Source organism: Gnatocerus cornutus, chromosome 7 (assembly GCF_029298725.1).
Source record: "Gnatocerus cornutus isolate USDA-ARS CGAHR chromosome 7, icGnaCorn1.1, whole genome shotgun sequence".
Taxonomy (NCBI): Eukaryota; Metazoa; Arthropoda; class Insecta; order Coleoptera; family Tenebrionidae; genus Gnatocerus; species Gnatocerus cornutus.
This window is the reverse complement of record NC_142239.1, coordinates 1,254,530-1,266,642: the sequence shown is the minus strand read 5'-3', so window position 1 is coordinate 1,266,642 and position 12,113 is coordinate 1,254,530.

Below are 12,113 nucleotides of genomic sequence, written 5' to 3'. Positions count from 1 at the left end.
TCTCATCCTCAATTCCTGCCACCAGCACCCGATGCCGAAATTTCATACCTCCCAACTGGACCGTGACCTCTGCCTCGGCACTTACTGTGGCGACATCTCCCGTGACTGTTTTTAAAATAGCACTCGTTGTTTCCAGAGATGTCCTGTTGTCCAACATGTCCTTTCTCACAAGGGAAACCATGGCTCCGGTGTCGACCGTCATCTTCACTTTTCTCCCATTCACACTTCCTTCAATTATCAAACTCTCAAAATTCCTCTTCAAACGCATAACGGAAATAACTTTGGGGCTTGTGCTCTCCCCAACCAGTGTGTGCCCCTTGACACTGCTGGGCTTTAGTTTTCCGACTGCTGAGGACGTGACTGGGGACCGTTCTGGTCGTTCCTAGGAACAACCCTACAGTCACGTTTAAAATGGCCTGGTTTTCCGCAACGATAGCAGGTCTGGCTAGTTCGCTGCTTCAGTGCCATCCGTAGCTCCCTGTTTTCCTTGAGGATGTCGTTTAGCTCGGCTTTCGTGACGAAAGCGGTAGGTGTTGCCTCTTCTTCGTCAATACCCACACCTCGAATTCGTCGGTAATCGGGGACATTTACAGAGCTCTTGAAAACGGCTTCCACTTCTAGAGCGCGCACCAGAGCTTCTTTTGCGGAGTGATAGCTGCCCAGTCGGACCGTTCTTTGTATTTCTGGATCTCGAATCCCTTGCAGGAAAGTATCCACAGCTAGTTGTTCCACAAAATTCGCCGGAGCCGAAGGGTAGGCGAGCAAAACAAGGCGCTTGACACTTGCCTCAAATTCCTGCAGAGACTCTCCAGTTCTCTGCCGCCGCGTCTTGAGCTCTGAGACGTATACTTGCTGCAGGTGTTGGTTTCCAAATCTGGCCTCTAACGCTGCCATCAGCTGGTCGTACCGCTCTTTGTCTCGACCTGGAACTGTCTCTAGCAGGTCCAGAGCCGCCCCTCTCAAGGAAACTATCAGAAATGAGGATTTTTCTTCTTCCGACCATCCATTTTGTTTGGCCGCCACTTCAAATTGCAGCTTGTAATTGTCCAGTGAGGTCGACCCATCGTAAGTCGGAGGTTTCATTTCTTTCGTTGTGGTCAGACCGGTCCTATTTGGAACTTGACGCCTTAAGCGAAGTAACTCATTTTCCATGTGCTGTTTAAATCGCTCCAGATCTTTAACTTCTTCTTTGACGCCTTGTAGTTCTCCCTCAACGCCTTCAAGACGCTCTGCTACTTCTTCTTTGACGCCTCGTAGTTCCTCCTTGACGCCTCCTATGCACTCTTCTACTTCTTCTCTGACGCCTAGTAGTTCCTCCTTAACGCCTCCTATGCACTCTTCTACCTCTTTTTGAATTTCATCGACCTTAACCATAATGGCTACGTTCATGTTTTGTTCCATGTCTTTAAGCTGGTTCAGGATTGCTGCATTCTCTGTTTGTCTTCTTTCTTCTTCTTCCAGTTTTTCTTTTTGTCTTCTTTCTTCTTCTTCTAGTTTTTCTTTTTGTCTTCTTTCTTCTTCTTCTAGTTTCTCTCTTTGTCTTCTTTCTTCTAAATTTGTCTCCAATTTTGCCATCATAGTGGTCATCAATTCTTGTAGCCCCTCCATTTCTGCGGCTTGCTGTCTGGTTTGAACAGGCATAAAAATTGTCCACAATCAGGTAACAATGTCACAGTCCGGTAATGTCACGAATTTTCCGATCGAAAATTCCAGAATTTTCTCGATCACAATGCTGGACGGGATCCCACTTTCTGACACCAGTTGTCACGTTGGCCGAAAAATCAAAAGTCTCGCTTGTAACAATAACAATTTTATTGTGCACTATGAACACTCTCGTACTTCACAATTATTCACTTTACAGGACTTCCAAATATTAGACTATCCCCAATCCTATCGCTACTTCCCTATATACAGATATTCCCCTACTACTAGCCTAATGCTGGAGCGCTGCGAGAATATTCGGGAGTTCCGCGTATGAATAAGAATTATTCCACGAACCGCTCGTTCTAGCGCAGAGCGGAACGTTCCAGCGCTGGCGCTCGAAGCTTCCAGAATCTTCTCGTAACAATATGAATCAAAAAATTTTATTTTAAAATTGTAAGTACATTAGTACGTTGTTCAAAAAATAATTTAACTAGTCAAATAATAAATAGATTAAAGTATTATTTAATATTAGAATGCCAAACAGAAATTTTCTAAAAAAACTAAACTTACCTGTTTTATGTTTAATTTTATTTATTTTCAAATAGATACGTATTTGGTATGAAGATACAAAATACATAGTATAATAATGTGTATATGTACATGTTAGTAAGTATTTATAAGAAAAGTGGTATTTACATAATAGGTACTTATTTACAATATTGACAATTAACTAATACATAGGTAATACAAACCCAATGACGGCGGATCGGAATAGACAATCTTTGTTTCCTAGAGACAATTAATTCCAGCAATATGTGATCAAAATAAAACTTAATCAATTTTGGTTCCATTTTTTTTTCCAAATAGTTGTGTCTTCATAAATACAGGGTGTCCCAGAACTCATGCCTAGCCGAAAACCGGGGATTTCGGGAAAAGGTGTGAATGTGTAAATTGCTGAAAAAAAAGTTCCAGCTCCAACAGAAACTGAGAAAAGACATGACAAAGTTGACCAATCACAAGGCCGCGTGGAGATGGTCTGGAGGATACACTCGCGTGTTGCTAAGAAACCAGTTTAAATTTTCTCCTTTAAATTTTGTATGAACAATCTGGTCCACTATAAATTTCACTGACGTTAGAATGACAGGCTTCAATAAATCTAACTCATATTGAACTTAGTGTGCAGAAACGGCTCAGCGTACTTTAGAAATTGACTAGAGGGTTGAAGACTACTGGTTGACGAGCGTTGAATGACAAGAGACACACCTGGAGGACAACTGACACAGTGAAAATCCAAGTGGAGTGTGAAACGGCGTTTCTTTTGGTTTCCCTTGCTTGCTGGTTTCCTAGTTGGTGTTTGGTGGCAACAAATATCCTAAAACGGTTCAGGAGTACTCGGCGGCAGAATGCCTCGAAATGCGTCTTATTTTTGAAGAGTGCTATCGAAATTAGTATTAGCAGCAAAAACGTACCGAGGACGTTTTCCAGGTCGTGATTATTATCCGGACAACAAAACGATTCTTAGTGTTGTTTCTCTGGCTGGACACACTGATCAGTTATGAACAGATCGGCGCGAAGTTGGTGGAGCACCAAGACAGGCCAGAACTGTTGAAAATGAAGAAGCCGTTTTGGAAGCGGTTGATGAACACTCCACGCAAAGTATCTGAACTGTGGCACGTCAGTTAGAAATCGGAAAATCTTCTGTACAAAAAATTCTCGCGACAGATCACTGGCACCCGTACCATGTCAAAGTTTGGTTAGAAGAGCTCATCTGTGTGTCCAAAATAATGGTGGTTTGTTCAAGCATTTGATTTAACTATTACATCATGTGTCTTGTTCTGTTTCTTGTTGTAATAAAAGGGTTCTTGAATGAACCGTCATTGTGTTTTTTATCTGTCAAATTGACATTAGATGTCAGTTATAAAAATGTAGTGGACCAAATCAATTTTCCTTTTTAGGATTTAATTCTGAAACCTAGCAACGTTAATATTATTTGTGCTTGAGCGTCTGGGATTGGTCAGTTTCGTTAAGCAATTTCTCAATTTTAATGCACATCAGGACAAAACAAATTGCATTTTTGGCGTCCTGATTGCTGTCGGCATCCGCCCTTTTTCGGCTAGGCGTGAGTTCTGGGACACCCTGTATATTCATATTTCATATCACTTTCTTGTCCAAATCAAACACCCAGAATACACATTTTTTTTTCGTGTTATTCTTAACCGCCCTTGGATTTGGTAGTACCAATTATGATTTGAATTTACAATGTATGTTTCATTTTTTTTTAGTTACCAGAAGTCAACCTTTTTATTCTCCACCGCATCTTTAAAGTTTTAATTAAAAGCTTTATACGGGCATTTTATTTCAATAATTCCGTCTTCGTCAAAATAACCCTCAAGTGTGGATCCCTAAAATTTATATTCTTCTCAAAGGAACAAGATTTAGTGGGTTTTTCAGTAAAAGTTGAACCGGCCGGGGGCAAAATGAAAAAAATTGGCATTACCTAGTCAATCCCGGTCAGCTTCTTAGATAACCCCTAACCCAATATTGCAAACATCAGGTAAATTGCATCCGGTCAGGTTGCTCCATAGAGTCTTAACATTCAAAACAATATTGTTTCGTTCAAAATTTTTCATTCATTGATGAACTTTTAAATTCTAGTGAAATAAGAAAAAAATAAACATAAATAATAAAATATGTAATAAGAAAAATAATAATAAATTACTATTTTATTAAATTTCATTTTCAAAATTTTACGTCCAACACCGTGAAATAGTCGAGAAATTAATTCGTGTGTCATTGAAAGACTTTAGTTGAAAACATGACTATAAATTGAATGAATGTTCATACTACATAGTTGTTTCTATAATTTCATACATCAAGCATTATGAAACTTCCTTGTGCTTGTACTTATTAGCACTTTTAATAACGGTCTTCTAATTGTAACCATTTTATTATCCTCTGAGCGAAACAAGCAGGTAAATTTTTTAAAAGAAAACCCTTGATTTACAACTTCCAAAGCTGGTCAAGAAACCGCAAATGAGGGTACGTTTATAAATCAGCCTAGTCGTAAATTATCTGCAAAGTTCAGAGCTTCGACTGAAAATTTTTTAGTTTATCTCTTTCATAACTAGACCAATTTTAATGATATCGATTTAAATTTAGCGGGAAAGTGATTTTGAAAGTATTCTTTACAAATTCTAAGTTTAAAAATTCACAAAAACTTCTATTCGTAAAACTACCCCTAAATTATCGAATTTTCAAGTCAATTAACTTTTAAATTAAATGTTTTTTCCAATGTTTGATACTTAGTTTTAGAAGAAAATGTGAATACAAGCAGTTGAGAATAAGAACGAAACTGATACATCAAAAAATAAGCGAAATATTTAGACGATACTTTACATGGGATTCTCCATAAGAAAAATGTCTTGGCACTCGCCTTAAGCGTTGTGACGCCAAACTAACGAGACGAAAAACAATGTTTTGCGTTAGATTCTGGAATGTGAACAACTACAAAGTGTTTATAAATGTTTCTAGCATCTCTGGCTCTGGCTCTGGAATTCCTGTCGTACACTATTTTGCCGCTTTGTTTTCATAGTAAATACAGGGTGTCCCAGAACTCGCGCCCCAGAGAGGAAGGGAGGGTTCCGACAGCAATACAGATGGTAAATTTCAAAACAAAAATTGACTAAGTTTAATAGTATTCGAGAACTGATAAAAAGTTATCAACCAATCCTAAAAGCTTATTCGAGAAGTGGAGTAAATGGCCATCCCAATTTCCTAGGCAACGAGAGTCTAATGCTTAACTGACCAATAGATGATAGTATGTGTCCATAGTTACCAATTTTCAAATTCTGTTCGGCTTCGGGATTGGCTACAGTTTTTTTGTCTTATCTCGGTTATTTTTTGAGTTAAAAAATTATGGTTTCAAAATTTTGGTTCAAAATTGTTGCCTCCATAAGCCCTTTCTCTCTGGGGCGCGAGTTCTGGGATACCTGTATAACTATCTTGAAAATTATTTATGTTATTTATGTCCATGACGTTTCAGTTACAGTTTTGTGTCCAAGTTTTTGATTTATAGGTTTTAAACCACAACTAGAACAGTTTATTTCTCAAAACTTACTTTGCTCCATGTTTGAAGTTAACTGCAAATGTCAGTTGAAAAATCGAAACCCACATTTGTAATAAGCGGCAAATTTCTTTGACTTTTCATAGCCACCCTTGATGCTAGAAACATTTGTAAACACCTTGTATAAGCAAAAGCACCTACTTTTTGCGAATGTCGATTCTCGATTTACAACATCACGCACACGTCAAAGAAATGAGGTAGGTATTTTCTTTATTTCATAACGTAGGCACAATCTCTCGTGATCTGTGTAACTTATTGTAAGTAAACAACAAAAACAATTTTTAAAATTGTGGATGCACCACTTTTTTTTTCCTTTACCATAAGTTGTCAAAGATTTCGTTACTCTTAGTCTTGGGCAATCAATTAAATACATTTATATGGAAAACTTGTATTTTAATGCACAATAAAATTTCACGTAAATGCAATAAACGTTTTAAAAATATTCCCATTATTCTAGACTTTATGAAAATGGTGCAAAGTTTTGCTAAGAAATAAGTGTTACTTAGATACTTACCATCAGTTTGATTCCTATTCCAAGTTGCGCCATTGGAATAGCAATCAAACTGATGGTAAGTGTGGTAAGTTGATTTCAACACCACAAGTTCAAATGAAATTTTACAGTATCGCCTCAGTTCCTACAAAATCATGATACTACTTTGGGTGATTTTGTTCTCGTGTCTAAAACTAAGTTTACATTGCCGCAACTACAATGTTTCCACAATGAAGTACGAGATTGAATTTTCATTTGATGAACAGTTGACAACTCCAAATTCTTTCATTCAAGTTCCACTATCAGGAATTGTTGATGTAGATTTGCAAAATAATACAAAGCTGTGTAATCGGATGTTCAATGTTTCTGGAACGTTGTTGTACCTTCATATAACTGGTAACAATCTTGTTGAAATTGAATCAAGATTTCTGGAAAATGTTACCTTAACAAGTTTACAACTAAGTAAGGGAAAAATAAAAACAATTAAAATGAACACGTTCACTGAGATTTGTGTTTCATTTTTGTTCCTTAGAGGGAACCAGATTGAAAGTATTGAAGACAACGCTTTTACAAAAATAGAAAATTTGACAATATTGAACCTAAATAACAACCTGTTAACAAAATTTAACTCTGCCGGTTTCACACAGTTACCAAGTTTAGGTTCTTTAGAGCTTCACCAGAATAAAATTACTCGTCTCGAAGGAGAGTCATTTAAATTTTCGAACTGTGCCGCTATGATTATGCTTGACTTTAGTTACAATAAAATTGAGTTTTTAGATAAAGACTTGTTTGCTGGATTAGAAGGGAAGTTAATAGAAATACGTTTTGATAACAACCGTATAAAGAAATTTCCTGTAGGAATTTTCGAAGGGTTTAATTTTACAACGGTGGATTTCAGATCGAATCCAATTCGAGCACTCCCAGACGAGTTTTTGAAGAAAACAGCTAATATCCAAACATTTGTCTTAAGTTTTAGTAACTTCCATTATTGGATGATTGAAAAGATGAATCAATGGTCGATGAAAAATAATGTTACATTGATATCCTGTTCTAAGCGTCATAGACTGGACAATATTCTTTTTATTCTTCTAACAGTAGTATGTATGGATGTAATTTTAGAATAATTTTATATTGATTAACCAGAAATGATTATGATTTATGAAGTTTGCACCAGAGCAGAATTTACAAAGAAACCTGTCAATTTTCTTAATCACTAGTTGTGAAATAAAGAACGATTCTGACGTAAATATTATTTCATTACACCAAAAAATTGGGTAACAAAAGTAGTTACGTTTTATTGCGTAAAGACTGAAACTTCATAATATCAAGCAATATCCTAATAATTGTTATTCTACACACTTTTTCGATTCATATTTCTTTTTTTCGCCTAAACTTGACAGGACCTTTTCTTGCGTTTAAAAATTACAATACCAAGACTACGAAATCACTAAAACGTGCTACAGCGATTCTACAAACATTTCTGCTTGATTTTATAATTCAATGTGTTCACTGTTCAGCTAAAGAAGGTGTTACGATTGATTTAGAAAATAAGCTGCACTTATTTTCTAAATCAATCGTAACACCTCCTTTAGCTGAACAGTTGACACATTGACTGCGTCTCACCAGTCTAAATTGGAATCGTGTGAGTCTAAAAAACAGAGTGTCCCAGAACTTATGCCTAGCCGAAAACCGGGCATATCGGGAGAAGCTGTGAATGTGTAAATTGCTGAAAAAAAGTTCCAATTCCACGAGAAACTGAGAAAAGACATGACAAAGTTGAAGTAACGCAATTTTGAGGTATAACCGAAAATAAACAATCAAAAGATAAAACTAAAATCTGGACACTAAAACTAAGGTGACTGGTGTCCAGGCAGCCGCCCCTGGAGCGGGTAAAAGAGGAATGTGGTGGTTCCTAGGCTCCAGACCTTTAAAAGCAGTGTTACTTTGAGAAACTTCTACTCCCCGCCAACAAAGCATAACAAACCTAAACTCAAAAGAACGCACTAACTGCTACGCTTTTGCTAAAAATTCCTTAAAGAAAATTTGAACCGTTACAATATGTATAAGTGTATGTATTACATACATACATATGAATATTTTGTTACATAATTTAAATAAAAATCAATAATTTGAAATAATTCTGATTTTTTTATTGTTTTCTTTATTGGCTAGAGCTTTGTTTCGGTATGGTACGCACCCCTAATTATTACTTTTCTACTATATCTGTCTTAATGTTACATTTTACCCTTTCTGCATATTCTTTCGAAAAAGAACTTTCTTCAGAACATCAACAGCGTATGTTATGACCCAGTTTCAGTTTCAGTTTTAGTCACTAAAATTTCAGTTCGCACATATTTTTTTTGCTGAGTCCAGCAATTTTATCTTTGTCGTGTTCCTCGTTTCCAACTACTGACTAAACTTGTTATTCGGCGGAGCCTTCAAAATATAAATTTTTACATCATCGTTTACAGCGAGATCATGCATTCTTCTTTTGTAATTACACTTACGTGTAAATGTATCGGATCACCTTGAAAATTTCACATCGGTCAATTTTGAACAAAAAGGGCATCATTTGAAAACTTACTGATTTCTGTTTAAAAGGAAAAAAAGTTAAATTTATTAATACCCACATTACCATCTGTTAAAGTAAAAATGTCCTATTTTCTGTTAGAGATCCAATTTTATGCTATTCTTATACTAAAAATGCTTAGCAAATTATTTTATGGTAACTTCTATTTGACGCGTTCGGCATGTCAAACAGACAAAAAATAATTTAAGTTATAAAAAATGTATACTTTGGCTGTAGAAGCAGCACAAGCAGTTGCTTTACTTGAAACAGGACTCATGTCGTGTCTCGCCGCTTAAATATAAGTTGTGCAACTTTTAAAAAACTACACCAAAGGCACTTAGCAACTGGTGCCTTTACAAGCAGGCTGGTACAAGCAACTGGAAAACTTTGTGCAACATCTCAAAGAAATGATCGATTTATTGGCACAACGTTATTACGGAATTGGAGATTAAATGATGTGCAAATAAAACAACCGCTAATGAATGAACTGTCAGGCGAAGGCTGAAGAAAAGAAATTTGACATCTTACAAAGTTGCAGCTGGTTCTACATTAACTGCACCTCACCGAAAATCTCGATTCGAATTTGAGATATTTTAGATTGGACTTTTGAGCAATGGCGTAAAGTTATATCATACGCTTACGTAGAAACAATACACCAAAATGTTGATGCCGAGAATGATGGTAACAATATGAAATAAAAAGATGTAAGCACCAAGTTTGTATTCTCCTTCTTTTGCTAATCTACAGTAAAAATTATGAGCGTCAAGACAGAAAAAATGAGGACGTACTAAAGACACAGAGTGTGGTGGTCTCTTTTGAATCAACATCAACATCGAATCAAGTGTTTGTATTCTCTATCAGTTTTTCCAAAAAAATCGTTCAATAGATACTCGTACAGTGTCCCAGAACTCGTGATCCAGAGAAAAAAGGTTTATGGAGGCAACAATTCTGAACCAAAATTTCGAAATGTAGTCAATTAGGCCTGTAATGTTGGTTGCCTGCTGACTACAGGTTGGCAGAACAGCGTGTCATCTGTCGAACGGGTGTGGTTGAATAAACCGTTGTTTTTGTTAGATATGTTATTTTGTGTTTAATCCTGGCCATCGGGGGTTTTAACCAACCCCCTACAGAAATAAAAAAAATTAGCTTAAAAAATAATCGAGTTAAGGCCAAAAAACGGTAGCCAATCCCGAAGCAGATCAATATTTGAAAATCGGTAACTATGGACGCATACTCTGACTCATTGGTCAGATAAACATTACACTCTCGTTGCCTAGGATATTTTACTCCATCTCTAAAATAATCTTCCGGGATTGGTTATTAATTTTTTATCCTTTCTCGAATACTATTAAACTTAATCAATTTTTGTTTTGAAATTTACACTATCTGTATTGCTGTCGGCACCCTCCCTTACTCTATGGGTCATAAGTTCTGGGACACCTGTATATCTGAAACCGGAAATGAGTGGTGTCAATTGCCCCGATAAACGGAGCTTGGACTGTTATCGTCATGAAAATAAGACTCAATCTTAACAAACACGACAGAGAGTTTTTCGATGCAGAAAAATACCTCTCGATAATGGCCAAAGGAAAATAAACATCAATATCACTTTCGATTCGTTCAATAAATCTCAAAAACCCGTTAAGAGCGAAAGTATGTTAAAAACCTTCATTTTAAATCCGCATATTGTCAAAAATTTAAGAAATATCTTCTTGGACCATGACATGAATTCTGGCAATGGCATCATTTCTTCCGACTTCCTCAAAAAGATTTATAACTTACAAAGAAATTTAATCATCAAGCCCGTCCGATTTCTTACCAGGAAACACATTTGTCCGAAAAACATGGAAAAAATGAATGTTCGACTTAAGATGATTGGTTGAAATTTTTAGAGTTAATGTTTTTTAACTTGCTTTATTTAATTATGCAAAAAAAAATAAAAATACAAATACAATTTTTGGAGTTTCTTAATTTGTTATCAAAAATTCTCAAAAAAACATTAAAAAATAGTTAATCTGTATACGGAATGGTCCAACGTCATTTTCCCAAAAACTACAAATGATCGGAATTTGAAATTTTGGGTATAAAATAAGCCTATAAAACCAATCGAGTCAGAGTATCCATATTTTGAGGATACCGCACAATGAGGCGGCGGCGGAAAAAAGCTCTTTTTCCGAAAGTGACATTTTTGATAGGATGCTCTATGTATTTAACACTTTATGGGCCGGTTGCAGAAACACGGTTCAAATTTCGATTTGAACTAGTTCAATTGATCCAGTTCAAATTTTGAACTAGGGTTAACCTACCGTCGCGTTGCACAAACAAAATTCACGTGAGGATTAATTGAACCGGTTCAAAACATTAAAACGGGAGATCTACCTTGTTTTATACGTCAATTTATTGAATTTCCCTGCGATTCCACGGTTGGCTACGCTGCAATTCTGTCAATTTCTGGGTTTCGCGCTTAAAAAGTGAGGTTAAGAGATGTTATCTCTTGTGTAGAGCAGTTTGTTACAGTGATAAAGTTTTTGTTAATAAAAGTAATGGGGAAAAGGGGTCAAAATTTCACCAATCTATCGCACCAATCGCACCAGGAAATTCAGTTAGAAGGAAGAAACTTTGCTTCACTGCCAGGCGTTCCCTTCTCGTTGTTGGCATTTCCACGTAGTTGTTTTTCAATAAAGCAAGATGGTGTGTGACGCGTTTGATAATCCTGAAGACACTGCTCTTGTGGATAACTCCAAATGTATCGCCAACAACTCCTTGAAATGTGCCCGTGCATAAAACCGGAGGGCAACCAGTATTTGTAGGAGGGCAGAAAATGACTTGTTCCGGTGCGTGTGGGGTTCAAGATTTCTACCGATTTTATGTTGTGAAACCATGACTGTAGCTTTGGAAAATATCGAAACCTCGTTTTGAAAAAAAAATAAAATAAAACATGAAATTTTGTATTACATAACCTTTAATAAACAATTGTATTTTGAACTTAAGGTTGATTAAAAACTGCACCAGAAACCACTGCGGTATTGCAAAATCAATTATTACGCATAAAATGTAAAAACTTAGCTTTTAATTCGTGTATTTTTGTAATTTGAAAACTCACAAATCCAGCTGTCACCTTTAACACCGGCTTATCCCACCTCTGAACCTGGGTTAGTTTCACACCGTGCTAACTTGTATTTGAACCGCTCAAAAATGTTTGTGCAACGCAAAAATCATTTAAGCCTGGGTTAAGTCAGATTTGAACCGGTTCAAATTTTGAACCGCGTTTCTGCAACCGGCCCTAT